General features: G+C 40.4%; 1 long non-coding RNA gene across 1 annotated transcript in view; it reads right to left on the bottom strand.

Moving 5' to 3' along the window:
- Positions 1-1,627: 1,627 nt before the first annotated feature.
- LOC117945349 overlaps positions 1,628-22,675 on the bottom strand; it is a 23,162-nt gene continuing 2,114 nt past the window's right edge. Inside the window, exons 3-4 of the long non-coding RNA XR_004656780.1 lie at positions 2,371-2,379; positions 1,628-1,640 (exon numbers count right to left, since the gene is read on the bottom strand). This is a non-coding gene — a long non-coding RNA (uncharacterized LOC117945349). The remainder of the gene's footprint in view (positions 1,641-2,370; positions 2,380-22,675) is intronic.

Below are 22,675 nucleotides of genomic sequence, written 5' to 3'. Positions count from 1 at the left end.
TACAACTCTAATATGTCTATGGTGCAGCCATCTTCACATTTTGGAGCCAGAGTCTGTGCATTGTAGTGATGGTGCTATGGAGCCGTAGTATGGAAGTACCGCCCATACACCTTCTGAAATCTTGTGTCATTCACAGCTGTCAATCATGACGTTACACCCCGGATTTATAGCATCAAATAACTAATAACAACTTGTATAAACAGTGTCATGAGATCTACTTAAAATGACAGGAACCATCTTTGGGAAAACCTTTGAGGCTTGGTTTGATTTCTTTATTTTGGCCAATGGGGGAAGGGTGAATGGGATTTACGACCTATGCTGAAGCCAGCCAACAGGGAGCGATTCAGAGGGGGTCCAAACCAGGCTGATCTGCTGGACTGGGCTCATTGAAATGAATGATGGCTGCAAATTTCATGCATATCTTCGGTCTGAATTTGGCTGAGGCTTATTTATTCAGGCACTAATCCGTTAGGTGTATCCTATGCACGTGGTTGTAAATATGCACTTCCTAAAAAAAAACTTTTACTAGACGTTGGGGCTGTGATGGCTGTGGAGATCCTTTAAAGGAACTGCAAGAGATGTGACTTGTGTTTGGGATGCCAGTAAGGCAGTCTTCCCTTTTTCAGCAACACACATCTAGAATGCAAACCTTCTGCTCATAACAATCATCGCTTGCTATCTCAGTGAATGAAAGGCATACCCTGAGATTGCTTCCGAGTTGTCTCCTGTTCAGAAACAAGGAAAGGCAATACCTACGAGCAGAAAAGACAACAATTTTGCGTATCAGTAGAACAGCGGACAGCAAGGAGTGCTTTGGAGCTGTGGATACGGCCTTGCTTCTCCCTAATCCTGTATGTGTCTGTCTGAATCTTTAACTCTCCCTCTCTCTCTCTCCATCTCTCAGACTCAGATGCTGTGTAAGTCTGTCGGCAGACAGCCGCTCAGCTCTGTTCCGTTGTCTTGTGCTATCATGGGGGAGATTCTCAGAGGATCCCGTGTTCACATCACTCTTCTACCACACGTTCAACAAGAGCGCCTTGTTTGTACACACACAAAAGTGCTTGTCATTTTCATTGTTTGCTCTTGTTTTTGCGAGTGATGTTTTTTTCCCCCTCTTTGGCACAATCTTTTTATTCTCTGGTCGTCTGGTTCTACTGTCTTTCAGTCAGTCTGTCTGTCTGCGGTTTGCCGTCTTTTCCGTCCACTTCAAATTCAACCTTATGATGATTTCACTTTCCACTTTGTCAGTGGTTGCCTTTGACTGAGGCGGCGGGCTTGGATGTTTGGTAATGGCCACTTAGAGTAATCAATGGGCCTCTTAGAAGTTGTGAGATGAAAGAGGACTTTGACAGCTAATGTGTGCCTGTCCTGTGACGTGAACAGCATGGCAATGCCTGCCCACTTTGAAGGCACAGGGATGGGTGCACCAGGTTGGATTTATCCCACACTGAAGACTCACCTCCGCTGCAGAGCTGGCACAATGGCAAGTGGCAGTTGCTCGTTCACTTTCCCTCCACACAAAAACACACTTCTGTGTCCTTTCTCATCCTCCGCCTTTCTGTCTTTCACCCTGTTTTGTATATCTGTCACATCGGCGTACCTCCTATGCAGCCCGTGCCAGCTCCCATTCCACGCTCTCCCTCAGAAATGTGTTCAAGTAAACATTTCACGCTTGCTTATGCTAAAGGGAAGTGGCAGCAGCAGGTATGTGACAGGCAGACAACTGTCTGTGCCCAGGGCTGCCACTGACAAACCGAGCCCCTCTTCTTTCCATGCTGCTTTTATCCTCTAAATAATGGATGTGTGTGATCGGAGGAAGGCATTTGATGATTAGTTCGTCCTATTCATCAAAATGCTCAGAGAGGACACCCCCAGAAAGGAAAAAAACAAAGCATCGTCATTGTAATGTAAACGATTTGTGCTAAAATGAAAACGAGTACATGCAGCTGTTGCGTTTGCCTCATTCCGGTGCGCTATTAGACCAGTAGCCCATATTTGCCGATTCGCTCAGCAGAGAGCGAGTGAAGCGTGTCCTTTGAAGCAAGAGCAGCAAAGGGAGAAAATAAAAGGAAAACATTTACTGAGGGGGATTATTTCCCATAACCACCAGATTGCTTTGAACATGCTCCATGGTGGTCCACCGCCCCACAAAGGAGATAGAGATGGATTGTGGGCAGTAAAGGCCTCCCCTTCACATACAAACTCACACACAGGTACAGGAGAAGGGGGGAGAATAGGGAAGGGACAGGAAATTATCTTAAAGTGGGTAACACTCTTCCCCTTACTCCGGGGGGCTGTTAAGTTACTGCAGAGCTCTTTGGTGGGGTTCAGATGGTGTATGTTTGTTGTGTGTGTCGGAGAGGTTAAAACGCCCATATTCTGCTCCTTTAAGGTTCATAATTGTATTTTAGGTTCTACCAGAATAGGTTTCAATCATTTAATTTTCAAAAAACACAAACAAACATTTGCTGCAGATCCTGTTTTCACCCTATGTGTATAGGTCTCTGTTTTAGCTACAGAGTGAGACATCTCACTTCTATCATGCTAGCATGCTATCACTAGCATGTGCTACGGTTAGCCACATCGTCTCTAGTGACGTGGAAAGCCGTGCAGATTTTGAACAGCTCACCCGGAGACTGAAGGCAGAGGACATTCAGAAACCGTATCTCACTCAAAACAGCATTGATTGTTTTTTTCCATGTGTGTGAAGCACCAGAGAAACAAAGTAACACCCTAAATACCAGAAAAAGTGATTTTTTTTTTTGTTCATAATGTGGGCACTTGAAGGCACGAGCTGCACTGAGTGACTTTCCTTTCTTTCTTTCTTACGCACAGGGTTCAGGTTAAAGGTGTCTTTAGCGTAACTCTAGAACATGCTCCACTAACCTTAAACATATGGAGTGTGCTCAACCAGCAGGAGATCTGTCTCTGAGCCTGCCGTTGATCCTGGCTTCAGTTACACTGATGTCAAATAACAATGGCGTCATCATCTACGCTCCTCTGTGGTCTAACTGTAAATCAAGGACCCACTGTGTGTATGTATGTTCGTTGTCGTTTAAATATCCCATTGACCGTTTATCCAATCTACCTCACTCTTGACGCAAGTATTGCTGGGTACACGGTAAACTGGCCGAATGGAATCTGGAGCAGTTTGGCCACCATTGAAGTTTAATAATTATGAAGGAAACTAAGGGACGCCTTAACAGCTCCTCAGATCTCTACAGGGTAAATCCAGACAGTAAACTAGACTATCTGTCCAATCAGAGTTTCCTGTTGCAAGATTAAAACTACTTTTGAACGTACACATGTTCCACCAAAACAAGTTCCTTCCCTTGCAGAGGCCCACTTGCTCCATCTGGCGCTTAGTGCCGCCCAAGACGATTGTGATTGGTTTTAAAGAAATGCCAATAAACTAGAGCATGTTTTTATCCCACCCCAGAATGCTAAGGGGACTAGCCAGACCGCTAGCTGTAGAGAAAGGTCATTGACAACATGGGAAAATCAAAATACCCAATGTAACCTGTAACATTTCTCTGAAGTAGAGAGGGCAGTGTAATGCCCCTGTGGTGTCATTTTGGAATGTTAATACTGTTGACATTGTGGAAATTGTGTATTTCTCACTTGTGCCTCCAATCTTTGGGTCACTAATTAGAGTAACTCAGCTCACATGGGCCTGGTGTGCTGCAGTATCCCCCGGTCTCCCCAGGTACAGGTTGGTGTTGTTATGTTAACCTAGGTTTGCCTTTTGCAACACCCACTCACATCTGTCACCCATGGTCACTGATCCCACTGGTTTCCAAGCCCCTTCAGTATATAGTCAATGTGGATATTTAGTTTGGTCTAATTTTGTTCAACTTGATTTAATAAGGTGCTGTTTAAACATTTAACATGGTGTCGTCTGCCTCTTTGTTGTGACCACTTGAGCCAGGTCACGACACGTGGGGGCTCGTCCGGGAGGTATGTAATTGGGTTGCTTTGGGGCCCTTCTGTAAGTTATTTTGGGGGACAATGGTTCTGGAGAAAGCTACAGCAGCAATGCCACAGGCCAAGCAATAGGCATGAGCACTGTAGTAGTTTATTTTTTTCAAATACAAAACTTTTATGTTCTACATTACATTCTTCATGCAATGTGTGTGTCATTCCTGTACTTGTAAAAGCAGATCCCTTCACCTGTATTCACCTGTATCATGCTTTGTTAAGCAATTAACGCTCCGGCAATGTCACTTCTTCTCTTGCAGATCTTGCAAATACTTTGCTGAAGTTGAAAATACAGAATTAAATAGGGGAAAATATTGCAGGAAAAAAACCTTAGCTTTACTTTCATCATCTAATCATGCAGAAATGAATTGAATATGCATCTATGCCACTTTCAAAAGAGCTCCCCACTGTCTGAGGCTTAAATAATTTTGGCAACAGAGAAATATCAATCTAACCCCCTTTTTGATGTGCTTCTGGTTTTGGCCACGGAATTACAAAAAGACAACTTTTTCTAGTCACTATTACGAGATGGAGACCAACAGTTCATTCTTTTAAAAATGGCTCTGGGCTCTTTCAGTGTTTGTATACAGGTATTACCAGAATTAAATATTTTTTGCACTTGTGTTAATCCATGAAAATTGGTATGAGTCTTATCACGAAGGCTGGATTGTTAAAAGTATAAAAAAGCCTACATGCACATCCTAGCCAAGGTTAAACCCAGAAAAAAGCTCTCTGCATACTGAAATATACGTATAAATAAAAGAGCAGAGTTTAGTGAAGGGACACTTTTTGATGTCCCCCTTTTCTCCGCCGTTCTTAATCAGAGACTCTTTAAGTGCTCGGTTTGATCCAGCTTCTTTTTCCCCCTCTCTTTGGTAAGCTCCTCTGCATGTGTAAAAAATCTCTGCGCCACTAACACCACAAAGGCTTACTTATCTGGGCATTACCTATTAAAGGTTTAAACCCCCGCATCTCTGATAAACACTGCCTATAAGGCTTTTATCTCCCCGCAGCCTTATCACACTCTTGAAGGTCCTTCTCCCAAGGCGCAGTAATTTGTTTAATTAAAGTGTCATTTTGGGAGGGAACTATAGCCACGGCTATGGTACTTGATGCAAAGTGTGTTGATTTGCGTGAAACATTCCTCCACTTCTCTCAGTCTGCCTTGTATTCTTTTTCTCTCTTCCTCCCCAGCCTTTGTCCAGGGCTTAGATTTAGATTAACTCACTGGCGTTTTCTTTCTTTACTTCTTTTTTTTTCTGTTATATTTTTTTTGCAGCCACGGCAGGCAGCAATGGGACTGTAAAAAGACAACAGAATCAAATCTAGTTTGAGAGCATCCTCTTTTGCTGCTATCTAAATGGAGCCCTGAGAGGATTGGCTTTCTGGCCTAGAAGCTTGTGTTGTCAGCACTTTGGGCGATTTGTGTGTGATTTCATTAGGAACCAAAATAACAGCCAGATGAAGAGGAAAACAGTGTATGCAAAGTGCTGCTGTGTTGCTGGTGCAGTACTCACTTACTGGCTCCCAAGAGCACATAAAGTGTGCCATCATTGTGCACATCATAGACACAAACACTCGTCTTGGAGATAAACGCAGGAAGTTTCTCCTCCGAAAGTTTGATGTGGTGTCAAAATAGATAGAAATTTAAAATTAAAATAGATATTTACAGTTTTTGTTTTTTTACACAATGACAAAATACACTCAAACTGAATTCTGAATTAATTTTAGAAATTAAATAGTTTAAAAATATCAATACACTGTCATTACTTTAAAGTACTTTTGCCAATTCTCTTTTAAGACATGCACCCTTCTTTTTTACAAGCACGGTTTTAGTGATGTACTTTGTGATAATGAAAAAATCAATATTAATTTGTTTAGAGAAGCTGTTCTGAGAGTAAAGAAGAGCGGGCTACTGATATGTGGGGCAAAACCAAAGCTGCTTGCATTTAAGACGACACAATATGAAGTTGGTATAGAAAATTATATGATATACATTTATATGAAAAGTGAAGATCTTAATATAATCTAGTATTTTACCTCTTACAGACTGGAAAATGTCAAGAAAATGTGTCCAAAGTCCATCAACAATAGTTTTTGTCCTTTCATGTTTTTGTCTTTTAAACAGGGAACACAAACACTGTGTTTAAATGGATTGAAACAGAATTTTTTATGGATGAGACTGAAAAATATTTGGAAATAACTTGGAAAAGCTGGGATATTAAGTAAACACTCATTTAAAGTTGTGCACATTAGAGGTTTATAGAAGTACATATAATATTATACCTAAAGATTTCATCTTTTCTACGTTTGATAAAGAGCAGTGTCTTCTAGTTTGGGCCAAACGTTTGACATGTCATGGAAATAAAAGCTAAATAACCATTTAACCTAAAGCAATACATGCAAAAAAAATGATTACATATGTTCTTTGCCTGGATTCTCACCAGATCCCACATATTTGTTGCTGGGCTGTAATTCATTTGATTCAAAACATTTCAATTTTGATAAATTGTTAATTTTCATTTTTATTTTTAATTTGCACTTCACATTATTCCAGAAAGCACATCCAGGTTGTAAAAAATTAAATGTTTTTACCCAGGATTATAACAAAATTGGGATTACTTAACTCCTGAACCAATTCCATTACACATTTACATACATACATCCCAGACATGTTTCAGAAGCATGAGACGCAAGTAAGAAACAACAAGGAAAAAGTAAAACTAAATAAAATTGGATATATAAATACATACCACATATACACCTTTATACCCACTAATACACAAACACATACGTAAAATCCAAATCAGTGACGTTTCAAATCGTGTACATGCAGATCCTCATTTTTTTTGCTAGCATTAATCTTGCTAATCTTGCCCAGAGTTTGATGCGTTTCGCATTAGGCCACTTGCTGGTTTTCTCTTAAAGTGATATTACTTACTTTATCCTAAAGCTGTAGTGTGTAGTTTCCCTCTCCCCCGTGAGGAGTTCTGGGTTCAACATTGTCGTCGCGTCCACATGATACAAGCCTTCCGTGGTCACGCACCGCCCCCCCGCCCTCCTCCTTCACGTAGTTGCTAGTAGCAAAGGAGGACAGAGGATTAAAAAAACATAATGAATGCGTCAGTATCTTCACTTGTGTTTCTACCAGCTAAAGTCATAGCCATAGCATAGCCATACTGAGAAATCCAGAGAGAGTTGTGTGGAGCTGATTAATTAGCTTTGTAGCAACTCAAAGCTATTGGCTTGAATAAAACAAACATTCAAAATTTTGAAAAGGTTACGCACTAAAGCTTTAAAGTGAATATACTTACTTTGCTTTATCTTAAAGTGATTTTACAGAATGCTTTCCTCCTTAAGAGTAGTTTTGACAAATTGTATTTCTCCACAGTAGGTGGTAGCAGTTTTTCCAACCTGTATTTATAAAAGGAATTTATGAAAAAATATGCTTGTATTCAATTTAATGGTACACACGCATTGATATTATAAATCCAATGCAAGCTCAAAATGGCTAGAACTAGCCCCTTTGTCTCATCCCTGTCTGTGACAAATCTAACACTGCTTCAGGAAGCTCAGGTACCGGGGTCAGAAATGCCTCAGGCTTCTGGGGGCTCTTTTTGGAGAACATGCACACCAAATATGGTGACAACCTCAACCTCCGCTGTGTTTGGCACATCCTCCAGTGAACACAGCAACAGGGCATGAAAGTGAAAGATTTATGAGCTGTTGCATGCAGACACAGCAGTAAGCTGCTTTCAAAAGGTGAATAAAAAACTATTAAAAACAAACAGAAGGGAGATACGGATAGATCAAATGGCAGTGCATGATAAGGCATGAAAAAAGACGCGTCATGGTTGTAAATTAATGGAGAGGGGAAGGTTTTTATTATCCACATAGGGGCCCCCAGACAGAAAAGGTGTGGCACCCAGATGGTAGGGGAAAGATTGAGTAATTGATGACTTAAAAATGCACTGCTTACATTCATCTTGGGAGGGATAGAAGAAACATTGGCCAAAAACACAAAGAACTTAGGATCCAGGTCAACAGCACTTCCATGTAATAGTTGGAAAATTAAAAACATTTTCAAGAAACCGGGGCACAATAGACAGTCAGGTCCAGGTTTTGACATCCTTACACCTCTATTTTGCTTATTGTTTAGCAAAGTGTCTTTAAACAAAGGCTGCCAACACATTTTAATATTTTTGCAAAAAATGTTAAAAGTAGAGATGTTCTGACACATTTCTTTCCTTCAAGATATTCAACTTGTGTATCGGTTGATACTGAGTACCAATACGATACAAGTGCATTAAAAATATTTATTTTTTTAAAGCTGTGTGTTGTAACACCGTGTGGATGTGATTCGATTGTCATCATCAACCAACCTACTAACAATGAACAGCAACACAACAGACCTCCTAGTTGTGCCCCCAAGGCGCTACTCCGGAAGGTTGGAGATCTCATCCTGCATGTTGATGGGTGTGCCTCCTGCCCACCCTCTGGAGGTCTACAACCTTGGTGTAATCCTGGACTCAACCCGCTCTTTCCATACTCACATCCAATCCATCATCAAAGCAGCCCATAATTCTCTGACTCCATGGAAAAAAAATAAAAAAAACTCATTCATGCTTTCATTACCTCCTGTTTGGTCTACTGCAATGGAGTCCTGTCTGGGGTCTAGAAAGGCTCCAGTATGTCCAAAACTCTGTGGCGAGGGCCCTTGCACACCAAGATCTGTCAGCCAATCGTTCCAACCTTCATCCACCTTCACTGGTTCCCAATTGAGTCCCACATCAGACATAAAATCCTCCTCCTCCTCACCTACAAATCCCTCCATGCCTTGGCCCCACAGTAGCTCTCCGACCTCCTCCATCCATACAAACCCACCCCAAAACGTGTGGTCCTCAGACGCTGGCCTTCTCTCCATTCCCCGCACCAGACTCTGTACCTTTGGAGCCTGTGGTGTTGCAGCTCCATTCCCCTGGAACACACTCCCTGCAGATATCTGAAAAGCTCCATCACTGGACACATTTAAAAGAAAGTCCTGAAACACCACCTGTTTGCCACAGCCTACAACCTCCCATAGCTTAGCCAAAGTAATTCCTTAAAGTCCTTCCAGGTTTCATGAAAGGCCATACATGAATACGAAGGGTGGGAATCACTAGACGCCTCCCGATACAATATCATCACGATACTTATGCCACGATACGATGTTATTGCAATATTCTGTGATATATTTCAATTTATTACCTTTTTTTCCAACTTCAAATTTGTGCCAATTTTAAATGATGTCCCCAAAAGGAAACTTTGTAAATGTGCTGTATGTACAGGAACCATTCACCATTGACACACACTCATGCACTGTGGCCGAGGCTGCCGTATAAGGTGCCACCTACTCATCAGATTAACACTCACACACATGTACACTCCGATGGCGCAGCATTGGGGGCAACGCGGGGTTCAGTGTCTTGCCCAAGGACACTTCAACATGGGACTGCAGGGCCAGGGATTGACCACCAACCTTCCAATTGGCAGGCAACCGCTCTACAGCCGCCCACCTGTCAACATATATTTTATCTAAAAAGATACATTTCTCCATTTGTTCATGCCACTTCAATTTTATTGCTGCAAAATGGGATCGTCAAGCAGACAAACTGACCAACACCTATATATTAAAAGATCCATACTTGGCACCTGCGTATTGATAGAGTACTGCCATAAAGAAAAATATCACGATACTATGCTGTGTCAAGTTTTTCCCCCACGCCTAACAAGTAATTATTAAAACAATTCCTTAAGATTAAAAAAATCTTTTACAAGAGTGTCCTGGCAAGTGGCAGCAGCGCGGTTTCAAACAGACACAGAGACACTCTCACTCATCATATTTAAACAACAATGTCATCATAAACCTGGGACCTGAGAAAAGTTTAGGTTTTATGTGTTTTCTGTTTGTTTTTCCCTGTCAGTCTTTCCCTTTGTCTCCTCCCCTGTGTGTGGTGTGTGTGTGGTGTGTGACTTCACCTGCAGAGGTGTGGCTCAGCTGGCGTTATCAGGCACACCTGACTACGATCTAAATCAACGACAGTACAAGAAACCCAGCTCTCCGGTCACTTGTTCCCCAATTGTCTTTCCACCCACCTCCTCAGGCCTTCATTTTCAGTGTTTCCAGTCAAAAATCTTAGTTTTGGAATTTGTCCTACCGCTGGAAGGAACTTTGTCGCTCTCATCTGCAGCACCTGCCTGATCTCATCCACTCCCATTACCTGCCATGCTCCCTCACCCCCCTGTAAACCTCCTCCATTCACTCACTCACGGACTTAATTTCAATAAACCCTCTTCAACTTTAACATCAAGTCTATGTTCTGAATCTGATTCTGGGGTCCACACTAGAGCAACATAACACTAGAGCAACGTAACATAACCAGTTCCAAAGTCTTGGGGCAGCCAAAGCATGATCAGCTCCACAGTTTCTGACTGGACCTTGGGACCTCTAAAACCAGTGGATTTGGTGACCGTAATGGCCTGTTGTGCTCGCAAAGGTTAAAATCTTAGAGAAATAACTCTGTGGCAAGGCCATTTGGAACCCAAAGGGTTCGTTGGATTCGAACTCGTTGAATTTGGCTCATTTTTTGTAAAGCACATGGAAAAATACCATTAAAGGACTGCACATGTTATACCATCCCTATTCATGCTACACATGGACCTGCTATTATGCTACTACTACCAGACAAAGCTCAAAAAATTTTAAATTTCAAGCGCTTTTACTTCTTCTGATTAAGTTCATAGGACCAATAATGAACAAAAAACTTTTTTTCCATGCATGTCTGGAGGTATTGTAAAAAAGCGAGTAGCTGTGTTTTGCATGAGTTGAAGGCTTGAGATCTGGTATGCATACTTTATAGATTTAATGATGTCCTCATTTTGAGAAACCCCAAATGAGAGCAAAGATCTAGCTCCCTTTGGAGTTTTTCCCTGACCTTCTAGCTGATCTGTTATTTTTTTCTCTCCATCAGTCAGATTGAGGCCAAACCCAGTTGAGAGAAATGGCAAGATAAAAACAGAACCAGAGACTTCCTCTGTCAGCATTAAGGGCACTTGCAACCCTCTCTATCCATCTTCCTCTCTCTTCTTTGTGTCTTTTCTGTGTCCCTGTTACTTCCTCTCCTCCAGCAGCTGGCTGTGAAGCTGCAGGTGTTGTCGCGCTGTCTTTGGAGGATTTGTGCCTGCAACCTGTTTGATGGAAACATACTTATGCATTACAGCAAGTTATATTTTCGCAGTCTTCTGTTCTTGTCAGGTTGGAAATATCTCGGAAGCATTGTTGAAATCAGTTGGCACTACAATATTCCCAAAATATCAAAAACAACGAGAGAGGGGGTTATGGAAGGCTAAATTGTGCAAGAGAAAAAATAATCAAGCAGATCTGAGTACGTGTGAGTATGTAAGAGCTAAATGTAAGACGGTCTCCCTGTGATTGGCTATCTCTGAGACATGTTTTTAAAGCCCTGACGCGTTATTAATAAAACAAACTAATAGAAATATCATTGGGCTTATTTTTCAATCAGGCGCAGCATCGCCGCAATCCGCAAAGCGTGACATTAATTAAAGATTGATGGCCGGGCCGTTCATCTGAACCGCTGTTGATCCGGTAATTAAAATGACAAAAAAGAAGATTTATTTATAGGAATTTGCCCAAGTTGTTCCATTTCCCTGTCAAAGGTGGTCTGGTTTTCTGTCTTTCAAAGAAGGGAAGGAAGTGCATGTGTTTTTCATTTACTCCCACTGATGGACCCTGTCACAATAAGCAGTGTTTTCTTGTGCATGTGGGTTCAAGGTAACTAAGTCATACAAATGAAGTAATTATTATTATTATTATAATAAGGTATTGAGGCAAAATGGAGGCTCAGAGACGAGCGGGACCCGGGGCTTCTCACGCAGTGGTGGAATGTAACAAAGTACATTTACTCAAGTACTGTTCTCAAGTCTAAATGTTGAAGTACTTGTACTTTACTTGAGTCTTTTTTCTTTTTATGCAACATTCTACTTCTACTCCGCTACATTTCAAAGAGAAATATTGTACTTTTTACTCCACTGCATTCATTTGACAGCTTCAGTTACTTTACACATTAAAATGTATGTACACAAAACACAAGCAGTATATGAAATGCAACGTTTTAGTATAAATTAAACAATGAAACAACTTGCAAATCCAGCTGAAATGAATAGAAAATTAATTTGAGGATTTTTCGGCATGGAGTACTTTTACTTTGAATACATTTTCCAGATGACACTTACATACTTTTGCTTGAGTAGTTTTTTCAATGCAGCATCTTTTTACTTTAACACTGTGGTGTAAATAATTTTACTTGAATAAAAGGGTCTGAACACTTCTTCCACCACTGCTCACGAATTAGCTTCACCCTGCTCAATCAAACTTTTCAAAGGGATAAAAGCGAAAGTTCCAAAGGCCTTTATTCAGCAGTAATTCTGAAAGGGAAGCGAATACAAATGAAATAGCTTTGCATTTTTATTTTTGGTAAAGCAATTATGTATTCTCTTGGAGTTTGACAAGGCTCCTAATGAGTTCTCCCAGGACTTCTCTTTTATTTGTGTGTTTGTTATTTTTAAGCTTGATTAAGTCCCCTTGTATTTAGCGAGCACAATCAAATCAAAGGGGAGGAAGACTAACTGTGTACTATTCTCCAATATCTGTAACATGTAAGCACGCTGCTTTTTTCTTATGTGCTGTACACCGTCATCCCTTCAGCTGCAGTCCGTAGCCATCCGTTCAGCCATTTATTTATGTAGAAGTTGTATTGGGTTTTGAGTAAAAACACCCCCCAAGTGAAAAATCATTCACACTGTCAAATCCTTTATTGATTCATATTCGTTTATCCAAAAGTATTTCCCAAAAACATTTTCTCAACTCCTACAATAAGAAAACATGTCCAACCCTGTGTCCTAGAACCTAGGTTTTTAAACTGCGTTTTTAAGTTGTCCAAACCACAAGGCCACATACGTCGTTCTTGTTGTTGTTGTTGTTGTTGTTTCTACCCCTTTTACGGCATAAAAAATAAATAATAAAATCCTAATTTTATTGATTAAAAACGTTTCATAACCCTTGTGTTGTCTGTCCGTCAAACTTGAAAGTCAACATTTTTGATGCTTTTTAACTTTCTTACATTTTTGTCCCTGTTTTACACTTGACGCTTTTTGGACGTTTTAACACTATGCAACACTAACTTTTAAAGTTTTACAGTATTTTTTTCTAATTTATGGTCAATAAACCTCCTTTTATAGGACATCATACCTACTTTTTGAGTTAGAAAGTGTAAATAAGGACTTATTTAGACTAAATTTAAAGGAATGTATGTTGGATAATCAGACTGGAAAATGTCAACTTTTACTTGCTACAATTTTAAAGCCATTTCAATTTTTTTTCTCCAAATGCTCTAAAAATGAAGACAAAATTAGCAAAATTAATGAAAGTAGAGATTTGTACTTGCCAAAGAGCGTGTGGAATCAATCATGTTATTTTGGGGTATTAAAAAAAACATTGATATAGGACAACAGGTCAATTTGACCCAAGGACAGCATGAGGGTTCAAAAAAAATTACTTATGTGGTTTTTAAATAACTATCAGCTGAAAGTGTTGCATTCTGTCTCCATCTTTAAGACAAGTCTCATGGAAAAAATCTATAGAACATTGGATTTATTCTGTAAGTGCTATATTTGTGCTGGGATGTCTGTTTGGAGTATTTGTCTGTGTTGAATTTTTAATAATCCATAATCCATAATTTGATATCCAGGTTTCATTTGAATCAGTGCTTTGACAAGGACAGTGTGATATGCGCTTCATCACTGATTACTTTTTTACATAACAAGTAGACAAACAGGGTTAGCTAGGCTAATAAAAACACTTTCTTTCCTAAAAAACTGTCTATGATTGTATGGTTTAACAAAACAGAACATGGCCTAAAACAATGTAAAGTGTATATAAATGTTGTGTGATCGCTCTTTAGAAATGGCAGACAGCCCATTGTAAACTCCCTACAGTGCACGAGCCAATGAATCAAAGGCAGAAACATCTAGACAAATAGAATTAATAGCACACACAGAGGCAATTTGTAAAACTCCCCCTGCTAGCTTTTTGCATTGTCCTACTACCACCCATATCTGACCCATATAGTTCTGCATGGCAAGCAGCCCATTTTCAACACCCGCCCGGGATATATATTTCCACGAGGAAGTACGAGATACTGGATTTGGCACCGGCCTAGGAACCAAAAGTACGTGAATGGAGGGCAGAGAGATGTATTAAATGATTATAATGACTGATGATATTACCTGTTTCTACAAAAAAATGACTTTAATAGTGTAATGGTCAAAAGGCGAGTAAGGATGACAGAATTATTAAAAGAGAAAGAATTGAGTAATTCCTGCACATTTATCAGTCTGCACATCACAGCTTCCCACTCACTTAATATATATGTTGTAAATCTCAGTGATCCCAAGAAGGTCTTTTTTTATATTTCTTTATATTTGTAACTCTTAGGTCACAGGCATTGGAGTACAAGTTAATTTCAGATCCAAGATGGCAACAAAGAGATGGAAAATGGATGAAATTGCTCATATTTTTATATATATATATATTTCTATAAGATGGAGACAATACCACAGGCCTTGCACTGACCCCAATACAGGTAAATGAGTAAATGAGATAGCACCAGCACCATCTATTCCCTCTGACATAATACACACTTAGTGTGCTTCATGATGAATGCTCTTTAGAACATTTAGCTGAGATAAGATTCTTGTATTTATATTTTTCTATCATATCAATGTGTTGAGATAAAGCCTTGTATCCGGTGTGCCGTTCTATTTGGGGGCAGCAGGCCGGCCCATCGCGCTCTGCTGGTGGATGAATACATGGAGGTGTGCTAAGATGGAGGCATCAGGATGTGCAACTGCTGCTGGCCTGGGATTTCTATTGGACTACATATGTCTTCTTGTCCTACTGGTGCACCTTCTTTCCTTTACCATGATCACAATTATGGTTAATTAATGTTGATTATATGTGTATTTGACACTGAAGTAACAGCTGTAGTGTAATATCCGTGATACACCATGTGCCTTGATAAAAAAACTGGAAGTTCTACAAATTGTTAGGTTTTATATGTTAAATTGTTGATATAACGTGAATGAAAGATTTACTGGGAGAATGCAGTTCCTAATATTTTGACTTGGCGCGATCAGCCGGGGAGAAGATGTGTCTGTCTGTTGGAGTTGTTGTAACTACAGAAACTCTCACAGCTGTACACCGGTGTTTCAGAGTGCAGGTCCTTCCCTCACCAGTGATCTTTTATGGTATCTTTTAGCAACCTTTGGAGCTAGTGCTTGCCACTTTCATTTGGAAAGAGCTGACAACACCACCAGCTTGCAAAGAGCACTTTGAGCAGACAACAGACAGATTTAATTTTGTCCTGTTATCAATACTCCCGAAATGAACTCCATTAGCAACAGCTGATATGATCTGCCGCTACGAATGCAAGCGGCCAATGAAAGCTAAGATATAGAAGCTGCCAGCTTAACTGTGTTGTGCACTGCTCTTTGCTAATGTTAAATAGTGTTGGAGTTTGGTGAAGGCATGCCTTTTGCCAGCTCTGGTATCTGAACATAACAGCCTTGTTCTCACGAACCATTCATTCAAAAAGCTACGAATGACATTGTAATTCGTGAGCATTCCACGTTTTCTTGTTGCTGTATTTACTACACTGAAGGCCGCTGCGTACAAAAAGCGGTTGGCCACGTAGGGAGGTGGATGAGTTGGATGGGTGGGCGTTGACATACAGGCCTTTCAGGCCAGAGAGCGGCGTTCACTTCCCAGTGAAAACTAAAGCCTCTCCCCCAGGAAATGCATGTTAGTAAGTAGTTTATTATTCCAAACCACAAAATTTTCCTCATCGTAAAATTTGTAATTTGTGTGCCTAATCTTAACTTTCGTTGCGGCAAAATGGTCATATTTTGTGGACTTAATGTAACCCTAATGTCTACCGAAAGGACGGGCAGCTTGAGGAGCTTTGTACCTGGTTCCAAGTCACCTATTTTTGGGTAACTGAACCACCAACTACCGCTGATACAATGGAGGTCCTTAGCCTAGGTCAGAAAAGTTCAATCTTTTCTCACTGATATCCGTAAAATGTAGCTCAGGATAAATTCTTTCAGGAAGAACCAACTTTTAATCTACGTTCGCTTCCTAAATCGAATCAGCTGTTGGAGGAGTTCACCTTCAACCCTGCTTTCTCCCTGTGCCATTCAGCTGTTTTTTCAGGTAAAACATCCAACCCTCCACTCCCCCTTCCACCTCCAGTCCTCTACTACAGCTGACCGGTACAGAGCCTCCTTTGGTCTGGTCTTCGGGCTTCTTTTATCACCACCAGTGGCGTCTAGATTCCATCGGTGGGTTATGATGGTTCTCTAGACTATGTATGAATTATTATAACGATGGAGTCTAATCGCCAAAGACTGTGTACATTTTATTATGCTGTACATTAAACCTTTTTGCATACCTGCAAACATCAGGAGAAACAAACATGTTTCTCCTGATTGAAATGAACACGGCCCCTAAATTAAAAGCTGTGGCAATTTCAATGAATCGCCAAGAATTCCGTGATGGTCCTACGGAAGAATTCTGTGAAATTAACACAGCTTAACCAAAAAAAAAAAAAAAACATGCAGGAAAGGGCCGCAGGTCGGAGTGTCAAGAAGTAAAACAGGCGCAAACACACAGGGACTTTTACTCGGTTCAAATTTCTCTAAAGTGACAGTACATGAGTTCAATATTCAGGTAGTGCGTCCATTCCTGCTTATTGTTGCTATTTCCAACTTTTCTGCTTTTATCTTAGCTGCTACGTCTACCACATTAGCCAGTAGTGTTGTCACTTTCTCTTCTCACTTGTCTTTTTGATTACAATTCTTTTTCAAACATAAAAACAAGAATCTAGATTGAGAAGGAGATGTGTGTATGGAGTCAGGCAAAAAAAAATCTTTATCTCAGTCTGCGGCACTGGGTTACGACTGCTTCACTGTTCAGCCATTTTACAGGTCCCATGTAGAGACCCTGGCAGATGTGTGCAGTAAAATAAATACATCTTTATAGCCAACTTGTGCATGTAGGGATATGCACATCACTGTGCACGTGCACTCACATTTTGTCTCACACACACTTACGCAGACACACGCACATGCACCAACCACACCAGGCTGGCTAGTAGGCACAGATGTGTACATGTCTCACCTGAGTCCAATAACGTCACCTTATTCAGTACCACCATACGGATAGGTAGGCTCAGTCCTGCACGGCCCTCTGTCTTTCCCTGCCTGTCTCTGTCTCTGTTGTAGTGTCTCTCTAAGGCACTTTAAAGCTTCTCCAGTCATCTTGCAATCCTCACATGCACCCAGGGTCCAATTAGCCCTTTGAACACCCTGCAGTCAGCACACAACAACCCTGCAGCAGTAATGTGGTCTACATTGTGATGCTTTCATGTACATTAGCCAAAGAGGATGGGAGCTTTATGTTATGTGGGGAGGGCACTATTGATTAAAGTGATAGGATGGATAAAATACTATGACAAAATGTTGTTTTTCTCACTGGTCAGTTTGACATAAATGTTCCCCGGTATTCAAAAAATAGCCAAATATCAGCATGGTTTATAGGCATAAAGCTTTTTCTTTGGACAATTTTGCGAGTGAGCATGACTTTCATGGTGCTCTTGACCAGGACAAATTAAGAGATATGACTTGAGCTGGGCCCTCAGAGATTGCAAACCGGGTGAATTAAATGCCTTAATTGCCATTGTTGCCTAGGAACCTTTACATTTCTAAGTTATTGTCTATCATCATCATCAGTCAATATTATGACACGATGAATAATTTAATTCAGTATTCTGTTTTCCTCTAAAAATCAATGATGCCTGCCACAACGTTTGAGCAATTTTTAGCTTTTATTTGTCCTCTAAAACTGTCTTTTGCTAAATGATACTGACCCTTTGAATCTTTTAACAGCGCAATCAATAAAGCATGTTTATGCGTGGCTTGCAAAACCATCAGTTTGGGACTTTTGAAAAAATATGCCAGCGGCTGCAGCTTGCTAAGTGCAGAGCGCTAGCACTAAATCTTGGGAGTTAAAGTTTTACTGGGGCGTTATGGGTAAAAATGCCTTGTCAGCCATCTGCCACCTCCTCTCCTGGCAGCCATATTTCCAGGTCTGCTCAAGTCCTGGGAGAGAACACTGCATCGCCACCCAGGGCCGACCGCCACTATTACAGCCCTGCAATGAGAGCTGTGGAGGAGTGAATAACAGAGGAAGAGAGTCAGTAAACTCAGACAGACAGAAGACAACCGCAAACTAATGTCCTTTTTAATGATAATGATGTACAGCATGAAGGTGTGAGACAGGCTGTGATGGGTGATTCTACACTGTACAAAATCTGCATCATGTTCTTCCTATAAGAAAAAAATCACCCATTAGATACATTTATACTATCAGTCTGTATGTATTTCTGTGTTTTCTAGGAAATGTTTCAATTCAATATTCAATTATTTATTAACAATGAGACAGAAGAATACGTGTAATGTGAAAGGTATTTCCACCCGACTGTGCTGTTACCCTCAGCTCGGTGGAGCTTTATAGCAACTTTCTGTTCTTTTTTGTTTGTTTTTTTTATGGCCCACGCCTTTATTGTTTTGATTCAGTCTCGCTGCTCTCATCGCTGTCGTTTGCAGACACAGCAGGAATCAGATTTCATCAAAGCCCCGGAAAACCCACTCTGCACTACAATCCTACCACAGGCATTGACAACTAAGGGACTGGAGCATGTAGCACCTAAAAAAACGTTTTCATAGGAGTTGCTTGACACCAACCGAACTAGCAGGAGTGTCTGCTAGATGTGTTAATATTAGGTATTTACGAGGTATGTGTTTTACTACAATATTCACCTTATACGTTGTATTTTCTGTTCCTGTTTCAACTACCCACCACTCACCATGGCTCTATTTATCTTTATTTGTATTATCTATATTAAATATTTTTCCATTCTGAGTACTTTACTTTTTCAGTGTAGTTTGGTCACACTTCAATAACATTTATGTTATTACTTACTTTTGCTATATTTTTTAATACAAGTTATTCAATTTAATTTCACCTCACTTACTTTCTTACAGTTAAATATTTTTTTTTGTATTATGGCCACTTCACTTTACTTTTACTTTTTAGATAATGCCAATTTACATTAATTTAGTACTTTTTGTACATTTTCTGTTTGTTAATTGTAGAAAAACTGCTGCTGTCATAAGTGAATTTTCCCACTGCATTCACAGAATTTTGCTACGTTAAATGATGCGCATTTCACAACCAAACAAATGTTCTCTAGAAAGCTTCCAAACACATATCACATCACATCCCAGCCACAGTAAATGTTATCAGCAAAAGACTTGGTTGCAGGGTGGCCGATTCCTCCACGATCTTCTTTACCAAATTGGGTGAAAATGGGCCATTAGGTGGCGCTATAATTAACGATTATTTGTTTTGTCTAAAAACTCAATGCATTTCAATGGGAAATTTGCAATTACAACATCTTTGCCACAGTAAATGCTATCAACACCAAACATCAGAGGATTGTTTAGCATGCCGCCCGAAGGCTCTCATCCAAATCTGGCAAAGACAGGCCATTAGGGGGCACTATAAATCAACGTAGAACATTTTGGCCGATGTTATCCCTTCTGAGTGCACGTGCGTCACTTCTGAATCATAACCTTGTAACTTAATAATATAACCATTCTGTGATTGCCATGGTTGTCTTCCTATCCCAGAAGGTTTTGTATCCAGCCCAGAAGCCCAGAGTTTTTCCGGGTCATTGTGCAATTAATCCGTACTGTTACATGCACCTCTCAATATTTCCTGACGTGTAGTCAGGGCCCCGTCATAATGCTTGCAGTTTCAGTTCACGTTTGTTTTGTCATGTTTTTGTCGACTAAATGTCTCGTCATTTAGGACAAAAGAGAACGCAGGTATCTTAGTGAAGTTTTAGTCAAAACATTCATTTCAGTCAAATAGTGATACACACTTCTTAAATATTGGTTAAATGTCATATTTACATGACAAAATACACTTGTTGAATGATTTTTTTACAATGCAACTTTGTTAACGCATCTGGTTTTATATCAAGCCTCTTCCTTAATGCAAATACAATTGGGCAAATAGAATCGGACACAGACACATGTTAGTTAAGAGCCAGGGCTCCTGGGCTCTAAAGCACCTTGTTACACAGACATATGTTAGATAAGAGCCAGGGCTCCTGGGCTCTAAAGCACCTTGTTACACAGACACATGTTAGTTAAGAGCCAGGGCTCCTGGGCTCTAAAGCACCTTGTTACACAGACACATGTTAGATAAGATCCAGGGCTCCTGGGCTCTACATCACCTTTTTACACAGACACATGTTGGAGAAGAGCCAGGGCTCCTGGGCTCTAAAGCACCTTGTTACACAGACACATGTTAGATAAGAGCCAGGGCTCCTGGGCTCTAAAGCACCTTGTTACACAGACACATGTTAGATAAAAGCCAGGGCTCCTGGGCTCTAAAGCACCTTGTTACACAGACACATGTTAGATAAGAGCCAGGCCTCCTGGGCTCTACAGCACCTTGTTACACAGACACATGTTAGATAAGAGCCAGGGCTTCTGGGCTCTAAAGCACCTTGTTACAAAGACACATGTTAGATAAGAGCCAGGGCTCCTGGGCTTTAAAGCACCTTGTTACATAGACATGTGTTAGATAAGAGCCAGGGCTCTTGGGATCTACATTGCCTTGTTTCATAGACACATGTTAGATAAGAGCCAGGGCTCCTGGGCTCAATAGAACCTTGTTACATAGACACATGTTAGATGAGCACCAGGACTCTAGGGTCCTCTGAGTTTTTAGTGTACTGAAAAAATGTTAGTCTTTTCTTTTCTTTTTGTCAACAACAATGCATGTTAATTTAGACTTAGTCAGCGTTTCTGAACATTGCATTGGTGCAGTTTCGTCATCGTCTCGTCATGGAAAAAAAGGTTGTTGACGAACAATTAGTCTCGTCTTGTCTGACAAAATTAACATCGGGGAGGTAGTGCAACACTAGCAACATCCTAATACTGTCACTTTTCTGTTTTCTATTATTTATTGTTTTAGCTTAGTTTAGTGACACCTTCTATGCAAATCCATCATCATCAACCCCTGTTGGTCAAACCTTACTAGAAATGACATTTTCATTTGCATACATTACCATTTAAATGCACATGTTTCAGGTCCTATGTCCACATTGTCAGAATTGAGAAAAAGACAATAGAGTGACAGAGTGAAGGGAGCCTGAGCATAAAACAGAGTCTTCCAGAGAGCTTTGAGCCCTCAGATTGCCCCGTCTCGTCTCTTCCCCGGGTCCAATAATGAACGGTGGCGCTGACCCTGTCAGCATGACAAGACTGGCACCTTAATGCGTTAGAGAAAAGAGGGAGGGTGAAGTTCTAAAATAAATAAGAGCTGTACATCAGGGCCCCTTCGTTCCATGAAGTCTTGCTAAATGCTAATCGTGGCTGATTAATCAGGCCATAATTCCACTGAACCAAAAAGGTTCGCTAGTCAATTGTGCAAAATTAGCCCTCCATCACGTTTGCAGTCACATTTGGTGATGGCAGGGCACCACATTAAAGACCTGATTCATGGCGGTAGATCACAGCTGTGTCTTGGTGCATGCAGTGTATTTTTTGGGCAGATGCAGCTTGGCATCACTTTCTCTCTCAGCGATCCACTTATTCTGTTTCATGGCAAAACTTTTGGTTTTTGTTGCAGAGTGCTTTGGAACGGAAGCGTTTTAACTGCAAAAGGCTGATCATAACACCGCTTAATGCACTAATTTCTCCTTATGAATTGGAAACAGTGGAATATATTGTCTGATGTGTCAAGAGATGGAATATCATTGAGTTATGTCACAATGCTTTTACAATGCAAAAAAAAATCAATATGACTTTATTCTCATTCTCAATCTTACTTCAAAGGTAGAAACATCTTGAAGCATTTTCAGTATAGCTTTTGTGAGTACTTTTTGAGGGGAACTATTTCATTGTGTGCAATGTATTATTGTGCATGGAAAAAAATCACCAGATACCATTAAATAATATTAATTATCACAAACTTTTTTTTTTGCTAAAACATGTTGCATTTGGTCAAATAAAGAATGCTTAAAATGTGTTTGTGTTAAAAGGATTACACAAAAATGTTAACTGACAAATGAGTCAAATATTGTATTGAAAGGTGGTTTGTGTAGTGAAACAAGCAAAATTACATGAAGTTTTTATAAAATAGGGTCCAAGATCGAGTAAGAAATATGTAAGTGAATGCTTGTGTTTGTGGACGCTAAAGAGACAACTAAGGTTTCTGAGTCACTGACTCACCCTTCCAACACCTTTTCTGTGTGTGTGTGTGTGTGTGTGTGTGTGTGTGTGAGAGCACCCATCCAAAAATTATGTCAAGGAAGTAAAACCCACCTTGAACATCAACAATTACACATCCCCACCACACAACACATGCATTGATATCCCACAATCCTCACCGCAGACCCCACCCTCTCCACACACACAAACACACACACACACACACACACACACA

The sequence above is a fragment of the Etheostoma cragini genome, chromosome 1, assembly GCF_013103735.1.
Source record: "Etheostoma cragini isolate CJK2018 chromosome 1, CSU_Ecrag_1.0, whole genome shotgun sequence".
Classification (NCBI taxonomy): domain Eukaryota; kingdom Metazoa; phylum Chordata; class Actinopteri; order Perciformes; family Percidae; genus Etheostoma; species Etheostoma cragini.
Note: the sequence above shows the minus strand (reverse complement) of the source record. Positions and strands in the feature narration are given on the sequence as shown.